Below are 15976 nucleotides of genomic sequence, written 5' to 3'. Positions count from 1 at the left end.
GTTTTCCAAACTTGACCTCAGGGGGGCATATAACCTCATAAGGGTCCGTCAGGGGGATGAGTGGAAGACGGCATTTAATACCCCTGAGGGTCATTTTGAAAGCCTAGTTATGCCATTTGGGTTGACAACCGCGCCTGCTGTGTTCCAACATTTCATAAATGATGTATTTGCTCATTTGCTGGGGAAATTTGTGATTGTGTACCTGGATGATATCCTTATTTATTCGAGCGACCAGGACACTCATTTAGAGCATGTCAGGCAGGTGTTACAGCTGCTCCGTGAGAATAAGCTCTATGCTAAGCTTGAAAAATGCGTGTTTTTTGTTCAAGAGTTGCCTTTTTTGGGATATATTGTGTCCGCCGCAGGGTTTAAAATGGATGCCGCGAAGGTGCAAGCGGTGCTGCGATGGGAACAGTCTGGTAATCTAAAGGCGCTCCAGCGGTTCCTTGGGTTTGCCAACTATTATAGGAAGTTTATTAAGAATTTCTCTACTATAGCCAAACCGCTCACGGACATGACGAAAAAAGGTACCAATCTCGCTATCTGGTCTGAGGATGCGGTGCGTGCATTTGAGCTTCTGAAGAACCGTTTTGCTTCAGCCCCCATTCTGGTGCAACCGGACGTATCTAAACCTTTTACGGTGGAGGTCGATGCGTCTGAGGTGGGAGTGGGGGCAGTACTGTCACAGGGCTCGTCCTTGAGCAATTTGCGTCCATGCGCCTACTTCTCCAAGAAGCTGTCGCCGGCCGAACGGAATTACGACATCGGCAACAGGGAGTTGTTGGCCATCAAATTGGCTTTTGAGGAATGGCGACACTTCTTGGAGGGGGCAGCTCACCAGGTCACAGTCATCACCGACCATAAAAACCTGCTCTATCTGGAGTCGGCCAAGCGTCTGTCTCCCAGGCAGGCTCGCTGGGCATTGTTTTTTACACGTTTTAACTTTCTGGTGACTTACCGTCCTGGGGCGAAAAACACCAAGGCGGATGCCTTGTCCAGGTGTTTTCCGGGGGGAGAACCTCGGGAAGAGCCGGTACCCATCCTCCAGGAAGGTGTAGTGGTTTCGGCTCTCACGACTGAGGTAGAGGCGGAGATTGCCGAGGCCCAGGAGGAGGTACCACCAGGACTTCCCGCTAATAAGTCGTTCGTACCCCTTCATCTTCGTCTTAAAGTGTTGGGGGAACACCACGACTCGGTCCTGGCCGGTCATCCAGGGGTTAGGGGCACCTTGGAACTGGTATCGCGCCGCTTCTGGTGGCCAAAAATCCGGCAGGATGTGGTTTCCTACGTGACAGCTTGCATCACGTGCGCCAGGGCCAAGTCGCCCAGAACCCGTCCTGCTGGCACTCTACAGCCTCTGGGGATACCTAGTAGGCCATGGACAGAAATCTCCATGGACTTTATCACAGACTTGCCTGCCTCGGCGGGGAACACGGTCATCCTGGTGGTGGTTGATCGATTTTCGAAGATGGCGCATTTTGTGTCGTTGCCTTCCTTGCCCAACGCGAAGACGTTGGCTCAGGTCTTTGTGCAGGAGGTGGTCAGACTGCACGGAGTTCCGTCGGACATAGTGTCTGATAGGGGTACCCAGTTTGTGGCAAAGTTTTGGAAAGCTTTTTGCTCACGATTGGGGATCAAGTTGTCTCATTCGTCGGCATTTCATCCGCAGTCAAATGGTCAAACTGAGCGCATGAACCAAAATCTGGAGCAGTATTTGCGATGTTTTGTGTCTGACAACCAAGAGGAGTGGTCGACGTTCCTTCCCTTGGCCGAGTTCGCATTAAATAATCACCGCCAAGAATCATCGGGAGAGTCTCCGTTCTTTTGTGTTTATGGGCACCATCCTCAATTTTGTACCTTGCATCAGGGGGGCTCTGGGGGCGTCCCAGAGGAGGACCGGTTAGGAGTTCAACTATCATCGGTCTGGAGGAGTGTGAAACAGCGATTGCTGAGCATGAGTGCAAGATACAAACGTGTGGCTGACTCTAGACGCGTGCCAGGTCCGGACCTGTGTGTGGGTGATTGGGTGTGGTTAGCTACTAAAAACATAAAACTCAAAATTCCATCATTGAAATTGGGTCCAAGGTTTATTGGCCCTTTTAAGGTTGCTGCCATCATAAACCCGGTTGCTTTTCGGTTGGAGCTTCCTGCGGTATACAAGATACACAACGTGTTTCACAGGTCTTTATTGAAAAAGGTGGTAGGCTCTGTGGACACGACGCCGATGCCACCTCCAGTCATGGTGGATGGCAATTTAGAGTTTGAAGTCTCCAAAGTGGTGGACTCTCGAGTACTGCGCCGTACTCTTCAGTATTTGGTGCACTGGCGGGGGTATGGTCCGGAGGAGAGGTCTTGGGTTCCAGCCTCAGACATACATGCGGAGCGGCTGGTCAGTTCCTTTCACCGCCGTCATCCGGACAAGCCGGGTCCTATGAGTCTTGAGGGCCCTGGGGTCCCTCGTAGAAGACGGGGTACTGTCATGTCGGACGCTGTTCACACCACAGCGTCCGGCAGGCAGCGGTAGTTCCATCTCCGTCCACTATAGCCTCAGTGGCGCCGGCTTGATTTTACTCAGGTTATCTGGGGTTAATCTAGCTGGAAATCAGGTGGGATGTTTGGTCACGCCCACGGTCTTTAAATAGTCGTGCTGGCCTGTGGGCGTCGCCGATTAAAGCTTGTGTTTTGTGCCAAGTGGTTCCGGTCTGGAGTGGAGGTGTTGGAGAGAGAAATTCATAGCTGGTGTCGTATGATCCGTTGTTACCTTTTCGTCTTCCTATATTTGTGCTTTGTTTTGCCCTGTTCACATTATAGTATTGTCCTGTGTGGTTGCGGCGCGGTGTGGTTTGAGTTCTCCCTGTCTGTCATTACTGTGTGGGTTTTGGTGGTTTGACAACTCACTGGGTGGAGGGTGGAGGGTTCAGCTTAGGGCTGAGCAGGAGATAAGGAGAGGCTGGAGGCTCAGGCATTTGCACCTTTAGCAAAAACCCTGGGTTGAGGGTCAGACAGGGTTTTCCCTAGTTTGAGGGACTCCGCAGGGGCCCGGGTTTTGTCAGCCTCCTTCGACCTAAGCCTCGCATAACAGAGATCTGGTGACTGAGGAGGCCATTTGAGTACAGTGAACTCATTGTCATGTTCAAGAAACCAATCTGAGATGATTCGAGCTTTATGACATGGCGCATTATCCTGCTGAAAGTAGCCATCAGATGTTGGGTACATTGTGGTCATAAAGGGATGGACATGGTCAGCAACAATACTCAGGTAGGCTGTGGCGTTGCAACGATGCTCAATTGGTACCAAGGGGCCCAAAGAGTGCCAAGAAAAAATTCCCCACACCATGACACCACCACCACCAGCCTGAACCGTTGATACAAGGCTGGATGGATCCATGCTTTCATGTTGTTTACGCCAAATTCTGACCCTACCATCCGAATGTCGCAGCAGAAATCGAGACTCATCAGACCAGGCAACGTTTTTCCAATCTTCTACTGTCCAATTTCGATGAGCTTGTGCAAATTGTAGCCTCAGTTTCATGTTCTTAGCTGAGAGGAGTGGTACCCAGTGTGGTCTTCTGCTGCTGTAGCCCATCTGCCTCAAAGTTCGACGCACTGTGCGTTCAGAGATGCTCTTCTGCCTACCTTGGTTGTAACGGGTGGCAATTTGAGTCACTGTTGCCTTTCTATCAGCTCGAACCAGTATGCCCATTCTCCTCTGACCTCTGGCATCAACAAGGCATTTCCGCCCACAGAACTGCCGCTCACTGGATTTTTTTTCTTTTTCGGACCATTCTCTGTAAACCCTAGAGATGGTTGTGCATGAAAATCCCAGTAGATCAGCAGTTTCTGAAATACTCAGACCAGCCCTTCTGGCACCAACAATCATGCCACGTTCAAAGGCACTCAAATCACCTTTCTTCCCCATACTGATGCTCGGTTTGAACTGCAGGAGATTGTCTTGACCATGTCTACATGCCTAAATGCACTGAGTTGCCGCCATGTGATTGGCTGATTAGAAATTAAGTCTTAACACACAGTTGGACAGGTGTACCTAATAAAGTGGCCAGTGAGTGTATATATATATTGTGAGGTGCCAAGGGGAGAGGTACTAGAAAATAGGTATATTTCTCCCCGTTTTATTTCATATGTCTCCCTGTACTGATGATGAAGCCAGTTTATTTCACTGTAATCCAGTCCTGGTTTCCTTAGTGATCAGCATGGAAAGGACTGGTAGTTCCCCCTCCACTTATTCAATCCAGGTTTTGGTTTCCTGACTGGTCCAGCTGATATAATCAGGAGGAGCTGGGATCTCTCAGTCTATCTCGTCTGCTGAGTTGGGAGCTGACACAGTAAAGGGGGTTTTACACTAAGCGATATCGCTAGCAATATCGCTAAAACGTCACTGGTTTTGTGACGTTATAGCGATATTGCTAGCGATATCGCTATGTGTGATACTTACCAGCGACCGGCTCCCCCGCTGTCCATCGCTGATCGCGCGAGAATGTCCGGCTCCTTTTCTTGTCGGGCGCTTCCTGCTGAGACTTCCTGCTGTGACGACGAGCGACGCTGGACGCGGGCGGGAGGACGCCAGGATCGCTGTGTGTGAATGGTAAGTATCGTGCGCTGCGTCGCTGCTGCATCGCTGTGAGATCTTTCTGTATGAAAGCTCACTAGCGATCATTTAGCGATGCACCAGCGATCCTGACCGGGTCGGATCGCTGGTTGGATCGCTGGTGCATCGCTAAATGTAAAAGGGCCTTTAGATTACATGGACTTGTTTGCTGTTATATAGGTTTATTTTGTAGTTAGCCTGCTATTGTTAGTTAGTGGCCAGACGGCCTTAGATGTTTTATTTCATGTTTGGCATGTGTAACATTGAATAACAAGTGTGCACAATAAATATGCTGTGTCCATATTCATGTGGAACTTGCCAGTCTGCTGAAGTGACTTCATAGCCACACGCTTGTGCCAAAGCAAAGATCCCAGCTGAGCTATCTATTCCCCACAAATGGTGTTTCGAATGCGGGCACTTGTGGCTGCTGGACTGTGACTGCAGAGAAAACGCTTTGTATGTCCTGGCTGAAAGCTTCTGCGCTTTTGAAGAGCCAAGAGTCCAGTAATATGGAGGAACTAGTGAAGCAGGTATTGCAAGCAAATGTGCAACAACAGCAGACTAATACTTGCTTCCAGAAGGCTCTGGAGCAGCAACACCAGATGCAGCAAGAGCAGTTGGAGGCAATAAAACAGGCCTTGGTTCGGCAACCCCGAGATGAGGGAGACTGTGCACAAAGCGCTGCTAAGTGCGCAGAAAGCCATACAGAAGACTTTGCTTAAAATGACCGCAGACGATGATGTGGAAGCATACCTCACCGTGTTTGAACGTATTGCAGAACGTGAGCACTTACCACTGGACAGATGGGCTGAGGTAGTTGCTCCATTTCTAAGCGGAGATCCACAAAAGGCCTATTACGATCTGAGTGGAGCGGATGCTATGGACTATATCAAAATCAAACTCAAAGGCGAAATCCTGGCAAGGCTGGGAGTAAACATGTATGTACACGCACAGAGGGTGCATTTATGGAATTTTGTGGAGCATCAGCCAGCCTGCTCACAAATGCATGATCTCATCCATCTAGTAAAAAAATGGCTGCAACCAGAGGCTTTGACGTCCGCACAGATGGTGGAGCGTGTTGTTCTAGACAAGTACCTGCGGTCCTTACCCGCTAAGATCCAGAGGTGGGTTGGACAGGGTGACCCAACTACCGCTGACCAGTTGGTGAATATGGTCGAACACTACAATGCTTCTGAAAGCCTACTCCAAGGGACGTTAGCACCCCACTGGCTCCCCAAGAAATCGCTGGAGAGTCCTGCGAAACCTACTTCATCTTCAAAAGAAGAGAACGTCACAATGAAGGGTAGCAGACCTACAAAGGACTATGGAGGTGGTACGGGCTCACATCAAGCCAGCAGACCTCATCTGGGATCTCCATCGAGGAGACAAGGGCCTATACAATGTTGGCGATGTCGCGGGCTTGGCCATGTAGCAGCTAACTGCCCAATGACTACAGAGCCAATGGACTGTAACGCTACGAGGCGTCTTTCGTTATATGTGCAGTCAGTCTGTGTGGCGGAGACCCTCACGGGAAATGAACAACACGTGTGCCACGTCGAGGTTGACGGTTATAGTGTGAATGCCGTCTTGGATTCCAGCAGTCAAGTAACTTTGGTACATGCCAGTTTGGTGGACTCTAGCGCCCTAACGAACTTAACCGTGGGCATTAGTTGCATCCATGGGGATGCTAAGAACTACCCCACTGCCTGGGTTACTCTTGCCACGCCAGTAGGGACCAAAAGACATCAGGCGGCAGTCATAAAGTCTATGGGACACAGTGTAATCCTGGGGAGAGACTTTCCCTTACTTTGGGACTTGTGAAACTTCAAAAGTGGCATGAACCCTCTAGTTGAAGACGGTACTCCGGAGCTAGCCCCTGAACCATTGCAGAAAGACGACGGAGAACCCATCTCAGAGGAAGTACTAGAATCTGCGGACTCTCCTCTGGCTGTGTATGCAGGCGAGGCAGACCAGCTAGAGGATGTTTTAGAAATGCCTGATCTTGAGGTGGCCCATGGTAAGTTTGGGACCGCTCAGCACCAGGATCCTACTCTAGCAAGGGCGTGGGAAAACATAAAGGTCTCCGAGGGAAGACCATTGTACCCAGGGGCTCAAAACGAGTTCCCACACGTGGCGGTGCAGCAGGATATGTTGTATCACATAGACAAGGTGCGAGGGGTGGTGGTAGAACAACTAATGGTACCTAAGTCCTTTCGCCAGGTAGTTTTGGAGTTGGCACATAAACATCCCTTGGGAGGACACCTGGCGGTAGAAAAGACAAAACACCGTATTCTGCAACGTTTCTTTTGGCCGGGTCTAGTGGGAGACGTGACCCAGTACTGTTGGTCATGTCCTACGTGTCAATTGACCGCACCTATGTCACATTTTAGAAGCCCCTTAGTGCCCTTACCAATAATAGAGGTGCCCTTCGAGAGGATAGCAATGGATATAGTCGGTCCATTAGTTAAATCTGCCAGGGGTCATCAGTACATTTTGGTAGTATTGGATTACGCCACGCGTTATCCTGAAGCAGTGCCCTTGCGGAATGCCAATGCGAAATCAATTTCAAAAGAGCTGGTTAATATGTTTTCCCGCACTGGCATTCCGAAAGAGATACTTATGGATCAAGGGACCCCCTTTATGTCTCTTATACTTAAGGATTTATGTAAACTACTAAAAATCTCCCATTTGCGTACCTCAGTATATCACCCTCAGACTGACGGTTTGGTGGAGCGCTTTAACAAAACCTTAAAGGGAATGTTGAAAAGGGTGGTGGATAAGGACGGGAGAGATTGGGATGCCCTACTACCATACCTCCTGCTCGCTATACGTGAGGTACCCCAATCCTCCACAGGCTTTTCACCTTTTGAGTTGGTTTATGGGCGGTGTCCTAGAGGCCTGTTAGATATTGCCAAGGAGACTTGGGAACAAGAGGTGACTCCTTATCGCAGTGTAATTGAACACATAACACTTATGCAGGACCGAATTGCAGCAGTTATGCCAATAGTTAAAGAGTGTTTAGAGCGCGCACAACATGCCCAAAGCACGGTATACAACCGAGCGGCAAAAACACGAGTCTTTCAACCTGGAGACAGGGTGTTGGTATTGGTGCCTACCGTAGAGAATACATTTCTTGCGAAATGGCAGGGACCATACGAAGTGCTGGAACGAATAGGTGAAGTAAATTATAAAATACACCAACCAGACAAGAGAAAGCCCGAACAAATATACCACATAAACTTGCTTAAGGCCTGGCGGGACAGGGAGAGTCTTGTGGCAGGAGCTGCCCTTGAGGATGGGCCTCGAGGGGCACCACCTTCTAAGGTGAAGGACCCCAAGGTAGCTCCGCCAGAAGTGGGTATTGCAGACACGCTATCCGAAAGCCAAAAATGAGAGACCAGGGAGTTCATACAGAGGAAAGCAGATATTTTCTCGGAACTTCCTGGCCGGACTCACCTAATTAAACATGACATTGTTACTGATCCACAGGCGCGGGTACGGCTAAAACCATATCGAATTCCGGAGGCTCGGAGACAAGCCATTGCCCGGGAAGTGAAGAAGATGTTAGAGCTCGGGGTCATTGAGGAGTCCCGGAGTGATTGGGCTAGCCCTATCGTACTGGTGCCCAAACCCGATGGGACTATCCGATTTTGTAACGATTTTCGGAAAGTAAATGAAGTATCGAAATTCGATGCCTACCCGATGCCAAGAGTCGATGAACTGATAGAGAGACTGGGTTCGGCCAGGTACATATCCACTATTGACTTAACAAAAGGTTATTGGCAGATTCCCCTCACGGAATCAGCCAAAGAGAAAACTGCCTTTGTTACGCCCCAGGGATTATTCCAGTACCAAGATATGCCATTTGGGTTGCATGGTGCCGCAGTCACCTTCCAACGTCTAATGGATATTGTCCTGAAACCCCATGGCCAGTATGCATCCGCGTACTTGGACGACATCATTATCTTTAGCGATGACTGGGACACGCATTTGTCAAAAGTACAAGCCGTCTTAGACTCCCTAAAAACAGCTGGGTTGACTGCCAATCCCAAGAAGTGTACGTTGGGATTGGAAGAGGCTCGCTATCTGGGATATAGCATAGGGAGAGGCGTCGTGAAGCCTCAAGCCAATAAAGTGGACGCTATTCAAAATTGGCCACGACCGGTAACCAAAAAACAGGTTGGAGCTTTTTTAGGGATCGTTGGTTATTATAGGCGGTTCATCAAACATTTTACGACCATCGCAGCTCCTCTCACAGATCTTACTAAGGGGTCGAAATCTGTCAGAATAAAGTGGAACGCAGAAGCAGAGGAGGCCTTTCAGCAATTGAAAACAGTCCTCTGTGACCAACCAGTGTTGGTTGCACCAGACTTTAAACGGGAGTTTATTGTCCAAACGGACGCCTCTGGGGTGGGCCTCGGCGTGGTTTTGTCTCAAGAAGTAAATGGCGAGGAACACCCAGTGGCCTATCTAAGCAGAAAGCTTACGAGAGCAGAAAAGAACTACAGTGTAGTTGAGCGGGAAGCCCTGGCTGTGAAATAGGCCCTGTGCACCTTGCGCTATTATTTACTAGGTCGCCAGTTTAGACTAGTGACGGACCATTCGCCCTTAACGTGGATGTCCCGGGCAAAAGAAGGCAATGCGCGGGTGACACGCTGGTTCTTCGCATTACAAGGGTTTAAATTTTCCGTTGAGCACAGGGCGGGCACAGCACACAGAAATGCAGATGCGTTGTCTAGAACGCACTGCTTGGTGACTCGTCGTGTCCGACCCCACGGGCTCGAACAGAGGAGGGGGTGTGTGAGGTGCCAAGGGGAGAGGTACTAGAAAACAGGTATATTTCTCCCCGTTTCATTTCATATGTCTCCCTGTACTGATGATGAAGCCAGTTTATTTCACTGTAATCCAGTCCTGGTTTCCTTAGTGATCAGCATGGAAAGGACTGGTAGTTCCCCCTCCACTTATTCAATCCAGGTTTTGGTTTCCTGACTGGTCCAGCTGATATAATCAGGAGGAGCTGGGATCTCTCAGTCTATCTCGTCTGCTGAGCTGGGAGCTGACACAGTAAGATTACATGGACTTGTTTGCTGTTATATAGGTTTATTTTGTAGTTAGCCTGCTATTGTTAGTTAGTGGCCAGACGGCCTTAGATGTTTTATTTCATGTTTGGCATGTGTAACATTGAATAACAAGTGTGCACAATAAATATGCCGTGTCCATACTCATGTGGAACTTGCTAGTCTGCAGAAGTGACTTCATAGACACACGCTTGTGCCAAAGCAAAGATCCCAGCTGAGCTATCTATTCCCAACAATATATATATATATATATATATATATATATATATATATATTTGTGCTCAAAAATTTACATACCCCGGCAGAATTTTTGCTTTCTTGGCCTTTTTTTCAGAGGAGACCTGGAAGACCTGGCCAATGACCTGAAGAGAGCTGGGGCCACAGAGTGAAACATTACCATTAGTAACACAATACGCCATCATGGATTAAAATCCGGCAGGGCGTGCAAGGTCCCCTGCTCATGCCAGCACATGTCCAGGTCTGTTTGAAGTTCACCATTGACCATCTGGATCATCCAGAGGAGGCATGGGAGAAGATCATGTGGTTCGACAAGACCAAAATAGAACTGTTTGGTATGAACTACACTCTCTGTGCTTGGAGGAAGAAGGATGAGTACAACTGCAAGAACACAATCCTAACAGTGAAGCATGGTGGGAGAAACATCATACTTTAGTGGTGCCTTTCTGAAAATGGGACAGGACAAATACACTGTATTGAAGAGAGGATGGATGGGATCATGTATCTCGAGATTTGCTAACGATCTCCTTCTGAAGCTGGGTTTTCCAACATGACGATGACCGAAAACTCACAGCCAGGGCATCTAAGGAGGGCTCCATAAGAAGCCTTTCAAGGTCCTGAAGTGATCTTCCCAGTCTCTAGACCTGTACCTAATAGTTAATCTTTGGAGGGAGCTGAAACTTAAAGGGCACCTTTCACCCCTCCAGCAGTTTTTAAGTAAAAGAGCCACCTTGTGCAGCACTAATGCTGCATTCTGTCAAGGTGGCTCTTTTACTTAGGCTCTGTTCCACCGCTGAAATAATCGATTATAAAGTTGTTCCCAAATACCTGAAATTTGTCAGGTGGGTTGGACTTTCCTCCTCTGCCAGATGCCTGTCATCCACCCTTCCTTTCAGACCTGGCTGTTGTGAGTTCATTTTCCCCTTCATTACTGAGGCCCGAGGAACTCCCTCTTCTGGTAAAGAAAGGTAGTGAGCCTGAGCCTGGGGTGTGCTGAACTCCTTTAGCTCTGTCTTCTGAAAATACCTGAGTGCTGATTTAGTTTTTGAAGCCTAGCTGCTTCAGGGCCTTTTTCATATCAGCTTGTTGGCTTATGTCTTTGATAGGGTTTTGGCATATTGCAGACAGCAGCTTTCCTGTCCTTTCCTATCTAGGTAGTTTTGGGCCCCGTCTTTTCTCAGTCTATCTTTCTGTCTGTGTTAGTGTTTTCATCTTGCTTCACCGTCATTATATGTTGGGGGCTGCCTATTGCTTTGGGGTCTGCTCTGGGACAGTTTAGATTTCCCCTTTCTTTCTTTAGGCCTAGGTAATTCTCCGGCTGTGATCGAGGGGTCTAGGGCATCGTAGGAACCTCCCACGGCTGCTGCTAGTTGTGTTGATAGGTTCAGGGGTCTGCAATCTGATAGTTGCCAACTTCTCTGGTTTTCTGGACTTAGCTTGTATTTCTACTTTTGCCTCCTACGGTGACTCATTCATAACACCTGGCGCCGCCTCCTTAGTTTGCTTTTGAAAGTCTGGCACCTGCGCTCTACTCTTTTTTATGGGGCATGCGCAGTTATTGCTGCCTGACGTGCCCGTGCTGCTAGATCACATCAGGGTCTTTGATATCACGTGGCCCTGAGATCCCGCCCCGCAGTCATTTATGAGTTATTCACACTGCGGGGCTGGGATCCTCGGGCATGCGCAGTGGTTATCAGCGGCGCTCCGCCTCCCGGAAATCACTCCGCCTCCCCTTCTTACATTGCATCGTCAGCGCTGTACTCGTCTGCTCCTCTATTATTCACGTGGCATCGCATCCTCCTCTCTCAAAGCTCCTAAAGCTGAACGCTTGTGTGTGGGTCTGCCTGTGTTTGTTATTTCTGACTATGGCAATGCTGTGGGTGATGATTGCATGGCACTGTAGTGCCAGGTGGCAATTTTGGGGGTGATGATTGCACGGCACTATAGTGCCAGGCGGCAATGCTGGGGGTGATGATTATACCGCACTATACTGCCAGGCGGCAATGCTGGGGGTGATGATTATACTGCACTATACTGCCAGGCGGCAATGCTGGGGGTAATGATAAGATGGCACTATAGTGCCATATAATAATCACCCCCAGCATTGCCGCCTGGCACTATAGTGCCGTATAATCATCACCCCCAGCATTGCCGCCTGGCACTATAGTGCTGTATAATCATCACCCCCAGCGTTGCCGCCTGGCACTATAGTGCCGTATAATCATCACCCCCAGCATTGCCACCTGGCAGTATAGTGGCGTATAATCATCACCCCCAGCATTGCCTCCTGGCACTATAGTGCCGTCTTATCATCACCCCCAGCATTGCCGCCTGGCAGTATAGTGCGGTATAATCATCACCCCCAGCATTGCCTTCTGGCAGTATAGTGCGGTATAATCATCACCCCCAGCATTGCCGCCTGGCACTATAGTGCCGTATAATCATCACCCCCAGCATTGCCGCCTGGCACTATAGTGGCGTATAATCATCACCCCCAGCATTGCCTCCTGGCACTATAGTGCCGTCTTATCATCACCCCCAGCATTGCCGCCTGGCAGTATAATGCGGTAGAATCATCACCCCCAGCATTGCCTCCTGGCACTATAGTGCCGTATAATCATCACCCCCAGCATTGCCGCCTGGCACTATAGTGCCATATAATCATCACCCCCAGCATTGCCTCCTGGCACTATAGTGCCGTCTTATCATCACCCCCAGCATTGCCGCCTGGCACTATAGTGCAGTATAATCATCACCCCCAGCATTGTCACCTGGCAGTATAGTGCGGTATAATCATCACCCCCAGCATTGCCACCTGGCAGTATAGTGCGGTATAATCATCACCGCCAGCATTGCCTTCTGGCAGTATAGTGCGGTATAATCATCACCTCCAGCATTGCCGCCTGGCACTATAGTGCCGTGTAATCATCACCCCCAGCATTGCCGCCTGGCACTATAGTGCCATATAATCATCACCCCCAGCATTGCCTCCTGGCACTATAGTGCCGTCTTATCATCACCCCCAGCATTGCTGCCTGGCACTATAGTGCAGTATAATCATCACCCCCAGCATTGCCACCTGGCAGTATAGTGCGGTATAATCATCACCCCCAGCATTGCCACCTGGCAGTGTAGTGCGGTATAATCATCACCCCCAGCATTGCCACCTGGCACTATAGTGGCGTATAATCATCACCCCCAGCATTGCCTCGTGGCACTATAGTGCCGTCTTATCATCACCCCCCAGCATTGCCGCCTGACAGTATAGTGCGGTATAATCATCACCCCCAGCATTGCCTCCTGGCAGTATAGTGCCGTATAATCATCACCCCCAGCATTGCCGCCTGGCACTATAGTGCCGTATAATCATCACCCCCAGCATTGCCTCCTTGCACTATAGTGCCATTTTATCATCACCCCCAGCATTGCCGCCTGGCAGTATTGTCATGGTCACGTGTGTTTGGACGCAGATGTTTCCGCAAGGCGAACCCATAACACACGTGACCCCGGATACAGCGCCTCCAGTGGGGCGAATTTAAATAATAAAACGTGCAGATGGATACACCGCCTCCACCTGGCGAATTTAGGTATTACACGTTAATCTAAATTCTGGAAACCCCGCCTCCAGTACGGCGAATTTAAATAATAAGGGGGACCTGGGAAACATTAACAATGGTGGGCCCTGCGATAGGGAATAGGGAAGTGGAGACCTCCTGAGCTCCCCTGAGCTAGTGTCCCTGCACTCCTTACATTCCCTATACAGGCTCCGCACCTGTCGCTGCACGCGAACCTTAAACCCTTGCTCGCCCTGACCCTAAACCCTCACTAGGGAATTGGTCAGTGCGGACACTAATCCAACCACTGCACTAACAACACACATGAGGGAAAGAGACAATACAGGGGGACACCACTTAGCTTTATGCTCTGTGCTTATGCTCCTGCAGCAGAGCCCTCCACCTGCGTGCGTCTTCTCCTCCACCCTGATCCATCACCATAACAGGATCCTTCACCATAACAGGGTCCTTCACCATAGTGCAGCCTTGGAGCAGAGTCCACCACCAGTTGCTGCTGCTTAGAAACAGAGTCCCAAAGATGAGTTCAGCTTCTGACACGAAGGCAAGCATGCTTGAGTCCAGCTCAGCAGCCAAGTCCCACATGGTGAGTGCCACTTTCCATAGTCGCCATTCCACCAGTCCATGCAGACACTTCCTGCCGACACCATCACTGCGACCCCACCACGCCATGCCAGCCCTTCGTCCAGACACCATAGCTGACACACATCCCCCCTGGCTAAGCTGCGCAGGACTCCTCCTCAGCTCCATCCTTCCACCAGGCTCTCACCAACTCAGAATCAATGAATGAATATCACCAGCAGTGATTACACACCCTGAGACTCATTTATAGAGCCCCACACCTGATTCATAATTATGTGCGCATTAAACCTAAAGTGCGATACCACTAACCACCACCGGGGACAGTCAAGTCACTTTGGCAACTTGCCAAAAGGAAAAAAAGTTCACTCTGTGCTTTTAAAACTGTCAGATCAAATTCAGATCATGACAGTACCCCCTCCTTAATGAGGGGCCTCTGGACCCTCAAGACCACCCCTCATTAGGGAAACACCTAGCGTGGGGACGCCCAGATCCTGAGTTCACCCCACCACTACCTGACACTTCAGGTTTATGACAAACGCACCCTTGGTATTGACAATATATGTTCATTTTGGAGGCACCACTCGTCTCCACAGCGCCGACCTGGGGAACGAGTTTATGTATGGGTATGTTTGCTATGAGCTGATCAGACTCCACAACACACTTCCACAAGATGTTTTTTGGTGGCCACCCATACACGCTCGTTCACACACAGGTCCGGACCTGAACGTTTATTGCACACATTCGTTTGTCATAATTAGTGAACTCATTCTGGACTTGACAACAAGGGCGTCCACCTGTGTCACCACACTCACATCCCCGCCATTCACCAAGGGACACCACCCTCCAACCCTCTTCATCATGAGGTCTGCGCCTCCCAGGGTTGGTTAATGACGAGGGTTGAGATTTGTTCCTACTCCCCCGCAGCACACCTGCTGCTCACACCAGGAGGAGAGGGACCGGATATGGAGGAAATATACACTCACTGGTCGCCTCCACACGACCAGGAGGGGCGGCTTCTTCGGTGGTATTTGAAGATTTGGCGTCAACCCCGCGGACTCTAAACCAGTCTGCTCATCACCGGGACGTACCCCTTCGCTCCGTGGGGCACCATTCCTCCCACCTGCCTGGGTACGCCCGCGTGCATGAGCAAGTCCCGCTCCCCAGCAGCGACTCTAGGGGCTTTTAGCAAGATCACAGCCGCCATTTTTTTTTCCAGCAGAGGCCCCAGACCCAGATAACTGCTGCTGCAGCGGCTTAAACACACCATGCCACTCCCAGTCACCTCAGTGAAGCCCAGCAGCAACTGCTCACAGGTCTCCAAACGGCCAAAAGCTCACCAGAAAAAAACAAAAAACTGTAGGGCTGGTGATAATGTCATGGTCACGAGTGTCTGGATGCAGATGTTTCCGCAAGGCGAACCCATAACACACGTCCCCCTGGCTAAGCTGCGCAGGACTCCTCCTCAGCTCCATCCTTCCACCAGGCTCTCACCAACTCAGAATCAATGAATGAATATCACCAGCAGTGATTACACACCCTGAGACTCATTGATAGAGCCCCACACCTGATTCATAATTATGTGCGCATTAAACCTAAAGTGCGATACCACCACCGGGGACAGTCAAGTCACTTTGGCAACTTGCCAAAAGGAAAAAAAGTTCACTCTGTGCTTTTAAAACTGTCAGATCAAATTCAGATCATGACAAGTATAGTGCGGTATAATCATCACCCCCAGCATTGCCGCCTGGCACTATAGTGCCGTGCAATCATCACCCCCAGCATTGCCGCCTGGCACTATAGTGCCATGCAATCATCACCCACAGCATTGCCATAGTCAGAAAGAACAAACACAGGCAGACCCACACACCAGCATTCAGCTTTAAGAGCTTTGAGAGAGGAGGA

The sequence above is a fragment of the Dendrobates tinctorius genome, unplaced genomic scaffold, assembly GCF_039654945.1.
Source record: "Dendrobates tinctorius isolate UK_male_01 unplaced genomic scaffold, ASM3965494v1 ptg000129l, whole genome shotgun sequence".
In the NCBI taxonomy this organism is placed as follows: domain Eukaryota; kingdom Metazoa; phylum Chordata; class Amphibia; order Anura; family Dendrobatidae; genus Dendrobates; species Dendrobates tinctorius.
This window is presented reverse-complemented; position numbering follows the sequence as displayed.